This window comes from Mus caroli, chromosome 9 (assembly GCF_900094665.2).
Source record: "Mus caroli chromosome 9, CAROLI_EIJ_v1.1, whole genome shotgun sequence".
In the NCBI taxonomy this organism is placed as follows: domain Eukaryota; kingdom Metazoa; phylum Chordata; class Mammalia; order Rodentia; family Muridae; genus Mus; species Mus caroli.
Genome location: NC_034578.1, coordinates 39,336,860 through 39,345,832, shown reverse-complemented (window position 1 = coordinate 39,345,832; position 8,973 = coordinate 39,336,860). Strand labels below are relative to the sequence as shown.

The 8,973-nt window shown below is 47.6% G+C and overlaps 1 protein-coding gene across 1 annotated transcript in view; it reads left to right on the top strand.

Moving 5' to 3' along the window:
• Window positions 1-619: 619 nt before the first annotated feature.
• Window positions 620-8,973, top strand: part of Tbcel (tubulin folding cofactor E like) — a 59,288-nt gene continuing 50,934 nt past the window's right edge. Inside the window, exon 1 of the mRNA XM_021171415.2 lies at window positions 620-810. The gene's annotated coding sequence lies outside the window, so the exon portion shown is untranslated. The remainder of the gene's footprint in view (window positions 811-8,973) is intronic.

Below are 8,973 nucleotides of genomic sequence, written 5' to 3'. Positions count from 1 at the left end.
TGGCCGTGAGCAGATCATTTGACTTCCCAACTTCAATTTTCAATTCTACAAAATATGTCCTTTAGAAGGTTTGTGGGTTTTGTTTTGTGGGTTTTTTGTTTGTTTGATTTATCTCGTGTATTTATTGGCTATGGCTGTAAAGCACACACAATAGGTGAAAACTGTAAATTGTTAGTGTTTGGGAGCTTCAGGTGCCTCAGGACTAGAGGGGGCACAGAACGAAGGTCAAACTGTCCCCTACGCCTAGATGTATATGAAGTATAGAGATCGTACAGGGCATTTTATAGATGAGGCCTGTGAAGTCAAGGACAGGTAGTGATTACAAGTAGGGCCACACTGAGTCAGGCCAAGATTGCAGGTGTGTTTGGACACGTTCGTCTAGGGCTCCTTTCTCCAAGGATGCTTCTCTTGTAGGTGATCGGTCTTTGGACCTGGGGTTGCTCCCCTGGTGCACTGGTAAGAAAAGCAAGCAGATGGGATGTAGTTCTGATCCACTCTAGGTGGATACCACCATTCCCGGTTGCTATGGCAACCGCAGCTCGCTCTGAGAGGCTCTGCTCTTCTGGCCCCTCCCAATCACGCAGCGGACGTGACACGTGCGGCGGGGTCACGTGTTGTTGTTGGGGTCCCCGGAAAGCTGCTTCCGGGTCAATGCAGGACACTGGGCTCTGGCGGCCGGAGAAGGGGTCGAGGTGAAGTGGAGCCGGTCCGGGGCCGGCCTGGAGCAGGCCGGAAGCCGAGCGGCGGCGACGGCGGTGGCCGGGCGGGCGGAGGCGCAGCCCGAGGAGCCGCCGCCTCCCGGGCCGAGGGGTGAGTGTAGCCCGGCCGCTGCTCCTCCTCCGGGGCCGGAGGCCCGAGGCGTGCTCCACCTGTGGGGGGTAGGAGGCCAAGCCTGGGACCCTGGGAGGATGGCGCACTGATGGAGGGCAGGAGGCTGGACAGCGGCAGCAAGCCAGATGCTCCCAGCCTCCTTGAGGCCTGGGGGTATGGAAGCTGCTCCCTGGGTGGGAAACTTAGCTTTGAATCACTGAATCAGGAAAATGATGAAAACAACTGGACGTGTCAAGTCCTCGGGATGTATCCCCATCAGTAAGATTGGATATCTTAGTGGGAAAGAGCAGCTGTTCCTATAACTCCTGGATCACTAAGCCTGTCCCTTCCTGGACTGCTTAAAGCTTGTAGTTTGCTAGGAATTTGGGGAGCATGTTTTTGCACCAAGCCGTATTAAGATTGGGGGCTGCCAGGAGACTCCATCCTAGCTTCTTGGTAATGGTGCGAAATGATCCGCGATAAACTGAATAGACTACAGGCTTCTGGAACTACTAGGAAGACAGTCTGGGATTTGGGGAAGGGAAGAGAGTTCGTCCTCCTTAGGGACACAGGCAGCAATTGCAGAAGTTGTAGTTAAGGAAAAGTTGATTGGAGGAGTTGAACTGTTGACAGTCAGTGGAGGAAGGAGGAGGAAGGAGAAGCCCCACTCTAAGGTTGCTTAGCTACAGGAGTTTGTAGGCACCGCCTTAGGGCTGTTAAGGAAACTGGCAGGACCTCAAGGCTAGCTAAAAGCTTGGCTGAGACTTGTCCTTCTCTCTGCTTTTGTATAGCCTTTGCCTGTGTATCAAGGAACTCTTGAATAGATTTCAGTGGTTCCATCTTGAGCGAAGAGTGCTTGAGCCAACTGTTTGGGCCCTGGGGCCCAAAGCAGCCTTGGTTAGGCTTGCCCCTTTTGTATTCTGTCTCTGAAGCTCTTGATAGGATTCCATAGGCTCGTTTTGAACAGAGAACTTGATTGGGGTCAGAGGATTAAGGATGTTTAGTCAGCCTGGGTCCTTTGGCTTTTAACCATAGCTCTAACTTAAGAAAAAAGCAAAAACCTCACACTGATAAGGGCATTATGATTTAGTTTCTGCACCTACACACACACACACACACACACACACACACACACACACGAATGAAAGGTTTTACAAAGTAGTGGCTTTATGATACAGATTCTCTTGACCTCACTGGGTAGCCCAGGCTGGCCTGCTACTCTCTGTATTCTTTCTGTCCCAGCCTCTCCAGTGCTGAGCTTAAAGATGGGAGGCACCATGTCTGGCTTCACAGAGCCGCGTCTACCCTTGTTAGGTACCTTCTGCTTATTTCTGTTATGTTCTATTTTCTGTCATTAGAAAGAAAACATGCTGACTGGATTCCAGCAAATCGATTCATAGGTCACAATTTGTGGTTGGGAAAATGGCATCTTTAGGCAATTTTTTTTTTTTTTTTGGTTAGTCAGCGTATAATATGTCGTTAGCTTCTGGAGGGCAAGTGCATCCCATGCACGTTGTAGGGGCAGCTTCATGCTTCAGTGGACTATAATGTTCAGTGGACTTCAGTGGTAGTATAATGTGCTTGACCCATTTCCTGAAGTACCTACCATCGGGCTAAGTTTTGATGCAATTGGGCACAAGTTCATCTTGATTTTTCTCTGTCCTTTGCCATGCCTGGGAAATACAGCAGTCTTAGTTATACGTAACAGACATTCGATTTCACTGTTCCCGTATTTTTTTACACTGACCGACCTGTGGGGCTGAAGCGATGGCTCAGCAGTTAATGAGCACCTGCTCTTCCAGAGGACCAGAGCTTAGCTCCCAGCACTCAATGTCAGGGGGCTCTGCGTGTACTCTGTGGCTCCAGCTCCGAGGGGACCCGTAACCTTCTTCTGGCCTCTGGGTACCTGTACACCTGTGACGTATACTCCCACAGATGACACCTACACACCTACACATAAAAATAAAGTTTTTTTTTTTTTTAAAAAAAAGAGAGGAAACATGGATTTACCTTTCTGCTGTTTGATCCCACTTCAGGTAGTTTTTAGATGGGGGATTTGCTGTCTGCATAAGGATATAAGTAAAATTCATGTGTTGGGATACGAGGAAACTTAATCATAAATGTAAGTGTGACCTTCAGGGAGATAACCCCTAAATTTCTCCTATGAAGATACTTTTCCCGTGTTTACGACATAGATGAAGGGCTGGGTGGTAGCTCAGTAGATAAATGGCTTGCCATACAAGCATGAAGGCCTGTGATTCCCACCACCCTCCTAGAAAAGCTGGGTACAGTGACACACTTGTCATCTCAACACTGGGGAGTCAGGACAGCAAGATTCCAGGGGCTGAACCCGTGAGCTCCAGTTGGCTTCATACACACGTGTGCACCTCCACAAACACCCATGCACATCCACACAAGCTAGAGGAAATCCTTAGAGAAGCAGTGTGAATTCTTACTAGCCATTGGTAGGTGTTGGTGAATGAAGCAAGGACCCTTTCATATGTTGCTGCTTCCTTTGAAAGTTGTCACAAAGCCTGTTGCTGCGGGGACGTGGCATGTCATAGGATGTTACCTCATTTCAGTAACCGATGACAGGATGTATACAGGAGACAGTTCGTAACAGGCTTCTTTTTTGTTGTGGATGAAAATGGAGTTTAGAGGCACGCTCGCCTGGGAAAACTTGACCAAGTTAGACATCTTCAGCGTAGCCCACCTTCAGTGGATGCAGCATGGTAGCATCAGCACAGGACACCGTCAGGCGTCTTTATAAAATAGGCCCCTGCCTTCGTTGTTGGCTTGTGGTGTGGCTGCTGCTGAAGGGGATTGGGTTGGCATGTGTGAACCATTGTGTCTCCCAGAAGCTAAATATTTCGTGTTTTAAAGAATGTTTTGTAGTAGGTGTTGGGATCGCTAGGGAGGACCCTCATTCATTTCAAGACTCTTGGAATCATTTGTACACTTGAATAAACGACTCTGGAGAACTCACTGGGTTTGATCCTGTGTCCTTTTTAAAGTGTTTTGTCCCTCCCTTGATGCTCAAATCCATAGACGTCTCTTCTGCCCTTGTAGGTTTTGCATCCAGAATGCTTAGAGTTTGAGAATTGGAAATTGGACACTTGATACTTGTTAGAATACTGAATAAAGTGAGATTGTGTTGCTCCAAATAGTGATATGTGTGTGCGCGTGTGTGTGTGTGTGTGTGTGTGTTAGATTTAAATGGTGTAACATGCATGTGGGCTGCGCAGGCCTGTGTACTCACACCTTACTCCTGAAGTGTATTCTATGAAATGAGTGCTTTGTAGATTCAGGCCAGATATACTAGATGCCACCCATATACACCCAGTCCTACTCCTGGACCAGGAAATGAACCCAGAACCGGGCACATGCTAGATGAACACTTTACCACAGTTCCAGGAAGAGTTCTGAAAAGTAACTTGGGGCTGCTAGTGCTAGGATCTGGGTTTAGTAGGTGAGAAATACCCCTGAGCTGTGTCCTCCACGCAGCCTCAGGAGTTGTCAGTTCTCCTTTTTGAGACTATGCATCCTGGTTCTTGGGGACTTAGAGCTGTGGTAGGCCAGCTGTCGATTGTGATCTTGCCCAGCATTGTGAAGGAACTGTTACACACAATATGGCTAACCTTAGTCCTGTTCTTTCCTCTCAAACCATCAGCTATCATCTGTTCAGCCAGCACTAAGTAAAAAGACTAGTGTAATGCTTGATATTCAGGGCCGTCTCCAGCTTTCCTTAATTTTCTTTTTGACCATCCTCCCATTTCTCCAAATAGATACTCGTCCCACCCAGATGACGGTTCATTGTGTCTCCCTTTGTCAGTGGGAGAGTGACCCTTTCTTCATCAAATCCTGTTCATTCTTGTTTTATTTTGTATGACCTCTCTCATGTGAAGTCTTTATGCTTGCATTATTGTATGAGAAGTGCCCGGAGGTCAGGAGTCTCTAATGCCTTTGAACCTCATAGCTAGCCAGCATAGTTCACGGAACAGGTGAATCATATCGACTGAACTTAGAACTAAAAAATGGATTCCTGACTCCATCTTGGGCTTCCTGAACCAAAATTTCTGGGTGGGGCTGGGGACGTTTATGTCTTAGTGCTCTGCCCATGGTTATTCTGCCCAGTAAAATTTCAGAGTCACCGGCCTTGCATGATGCTTTAAACTCTAGCAGGTACACACAAAGGATTTCTGAGTACATGATGTTTAATGAACTGAGCAGTGCCCTATTTGCCCAGGCTGGTTTAATTTTAGGGCTTTGAAGTCTGCCTCCCTTGGAATCCTGGCTCTGTCAGTCACTAGTCAAATGACCCAAGCCTTGTTTGGGTTTTCTGATCTCAAATGGGGTCAATAGTGCCTTTTATGAGTGTCGTGAGAGTTAAATGAGATAGTAATGGCAAGCTACACAGCACATGCGCAGAGTAAACACAGCTTTTCTCTGCTGTTGTAAAGACAAGTGGCTTAACGTCCTCCTGGTCAAGTTGATGAGGAGGCCAGATTCCAGCCCAGTCTTAGCACTGGGATTCTTTATGGTTTCAGAATGCAGGCTTATCATAGTTGCCATTTTCGGTTAACAGATCCGGGGTGTAATAATTAAGGACTTAGGATGTTTTTCTGTCTTTAAAAGGATTGCTATCAAAATGGCATGTTTAATCCTTTCACTTTCCCACTGCCCAGCTACTAGAATGTAAACTTTATAAACACAGCCTCCTGTGGTGGGACCACAGCTGTATCCACCTTCCGGGCCCCTCCCCTCTGCACAGCCCAGCCCAGCTCAGCCCAGCCCAGCCCAGCCCAGCCCAGCTCAGCCCAGCTCAGCCCAGCTCAGCCCAGCACAGCAGACACTCCAGTCGGCCTCCTTACCTGCGTCTGTCCTTCACTTCTGCTTCTGCACCAGCTTCCTCCCTTTCCCATCTGCTGAGTTTCTGATGGCTTCTTTGCAGCCATACTATGTGTGACTCACTCCTTGACGAAGTTAGTGACACTCTCCTGTTCTGAGTGCTTCCCCACCCTTCTGTGTGAGCTTTGTGTTCACCTGACTTCTTGGTGGCCACACGGCTAGTCTTGGCTGTGTGTCCAGCTCTTGTGTGTAAGGACACTGGTGATTTGACTTCCCTTGGGGGCCCCTTTGCCATGACTTCCCTTCTCGGTCTTCCCAATAATAACTATTAGTTCCTTCCTATATGTTAACCACTTAACTAGATACTTTCATTGAGCGAACATTTTTTCATAATGTTCATGGCGCTGAGATGCAATGCATAGCTTCATTTTCCTGTTGGTTTAGGCATTGAGAGGTAACTTGTGCAAACTCCTTAATGATCATAATGAACTCGAACTAAATAAAGCATGCTCTTTAAAAAATATGTATGCCTGTGTGTAGGTGTGTGCTTGTGAGTGCAGGTGCCTGGAGTGTCCAGAGGGGGCATTGGATTCCCCTGGAATAAGTCACAGGTGGTCATGAGCCTTCCAGCACAGGTCCTCCTTAGAAGTAGTACATGCTCTTAACCACTCAGCCATCTTGGAGGCGTCTTCTTAAGTACAATGCTTTTCTCAAGTAGATTAAATACACACACACACACAGAAAGAGAGAGACAGAGAGAGACAGAGAGAGACAGACATGGGGCGAGAGGAGGGGAATGGAAGGAGAGACCCAGGAGATTTAAGTAGTTACATTTTCAAAACTAAAGATCCTGGAGTGTGAAACGTTGATTAGCAGTTTACTAACCATCCTTAGGAATGAGGCCGGAAGTACCACTGCAGGTAGTGGTAAGGTTGTTCTTAGAATAATGCTTTCCCAGTGATTTTCCTAATTCTTCTTCCCAGTCTACTGTGTTCCTCTCCAATCCACTTGATTTTCATTTCACCGTCAGTAGATACTGCATCGTGTCCACTCAAAGTATGGTTCAGTTTTCCATTCAACCACCCAGTACTTGGTGTGTGCCAGGCTCCGCTGTGGGTAACATGAAGCCAGGTGACACAGCCTCACTGGTGGAGACTAACGGGTCATAAGAAGTGCCCTGTAGAGTGGAAGAGAAGGAGAGATGCTGATGCTGTGCCTGTGTTTGGCACTGTGGTCGGAGGCAGCCTCTGGGAAGGTGACATCTGTGTTTCAATTTGAGGCACTTCCTGGATACCGAGCTGAGCACTCGGCAGAGAGTCAGCAAATGGCGGGATGAGCTTGGCAAGCCTGAGAAGTAAAAGGAAGGAAGTGCGGGACGGAGAGAGCAGAAAGCAGAGCCCAGAGGGCCTGAGGGGTGGAATTAGGTTCCTTTCTCGGTGAGAAGGGAAGCCACCCGCACTCTGAAGAATACATCTGACTTACTTTGAACAGACCACAGGAAGTTAGGAGATACCAGTGAAGAAACTGCCACTGAGGTCTGAGCAGAGCATTGAAAACGGAGGCTGAGGTAGATTTGGATGCGATGCTGAGGGCTGTACTGGTGACGTGAGAGGAGAGCAGTCAAGTGGACTGCGAAGTGGAGAACTCTTGACTGCCCCAGCCCGAGCCCTTTCTCATCATTGGCCTCCATCCTCCAGGGGCAGCTCCCGGGGCATGGCTGTGCCAGCCTTACCCTTCTCTGGTTAGTCAACTCAAGCCCGTGTGTGTGTGTGTGTGTGTGTGTGTGCGGTGTGAGTGTGTGTGCGGTGTACACAGCACACACACAGACACACCGCACACACACACACAGCACACACACACAGCACACACAGCACACACACAGCACACACACACACAGGACACACACAGCACACACACACAGCACACACACAGACACACTGCACACACACACACACAGCACACACACACAGCACACACACACAGCACACACACACAGCACACACACAGCACACACACACACACTGCACACACACACACTGCACACACACACACACATATATATATATATATATATACACACACACACACACACACACACACACACATACATATCTTTTCCCCTAAGTTCTAGGGACTGAACCAGAGTTAAATCTCCAAGCCTTCGACATTGTTTGAAAATGTGTCCATGTTGATGAGTAAGCTCACTTAATGAGCTGTTGCTCATTCCCATTTCTGTGCAGCATTTCGTTTTATTTTCGTATGTTGTAAGAGCTCCATTAGCTCCAGGATATTTGCAGATTCAAAGAACTGTCTATGGGCGTTCTCGCCCTTGTCTCTTGGTCCACATACACCAGCTCCTCTAGAACTTTCTTTGAGAGCTGGAATTGATGGATCAAATATTATGTGCTGCTGCAGGACTTGGGAGTGCGTGCTTGTAATCTCAGCACACTGGAGGTAGAGGCTGGGTGAGCACAGATTTCAGGCTAGCCTGGGCAAACATACGGAGACTTGATGAGTTTATCTTCAGTTCTGCTATCTAGAGAGTTGTCTGCTGTAAGGTGTTTGCACCGGATGTCCTCATGCTCTCCACACGTCACACGTGAGCTCTCTATAGTGTAGGAGCACTTTCCCCCAGGGCTTCAGCTGTCAGGGCTTTAAACTTTTGCTTATGTATAAGGTCACTGAGATTTTCATTTTTGTCTGGGTTATCGAGGGTGAGCATCTTTTCCATAATTTTATTACTCAGTTAGGGCCATCTCCTGTTAAATACTTCTTTGTCTTTTATCCATTTCCCCCATTGGATTTTAATTAAAAAAATAAACAATTCTTTGTATGTATATTGCATAATCTTTTTCCAGTTTTAGGTGTGTCTTTTATGTTTTTAACGTCCTTTGATGATCAAAAGGTTTTAATTTTACTGTCAACTCCTTTCTGTGTTGGAGATGTTTTGTTGTGAAGTTTCAAAGTCAAGGGCATAGAGCACTTAGGAGGAGTGCCTGTGTGCTTTTGTGGGAGGAGCTCTGGGAGAAGTGCCTGTCTGCCCCTGGGGGAGTGGCTTTAGGTAGAGTGCCAGACTGCTTCTGGTCTGCCTCTGGGGGAGTGGCTTTAGGAGGTGAGCCTGTCTGCCTTACTAGGAGGGACCTTAGGAGCAGTGCAGGTCTGCCTCAGGGGAAGGGGCTTACTTTTGGGTTTTGTCTGGAGTTGAGGTTTTTCCTGTGCTCTGAGGTTGGCATTCAGTTTCTTTTCTATCCCCCTTTTCTTTATCCTCAGACCTATATTCACTGTTTCAGGATTAATTATTGACTGCTTTTAAGT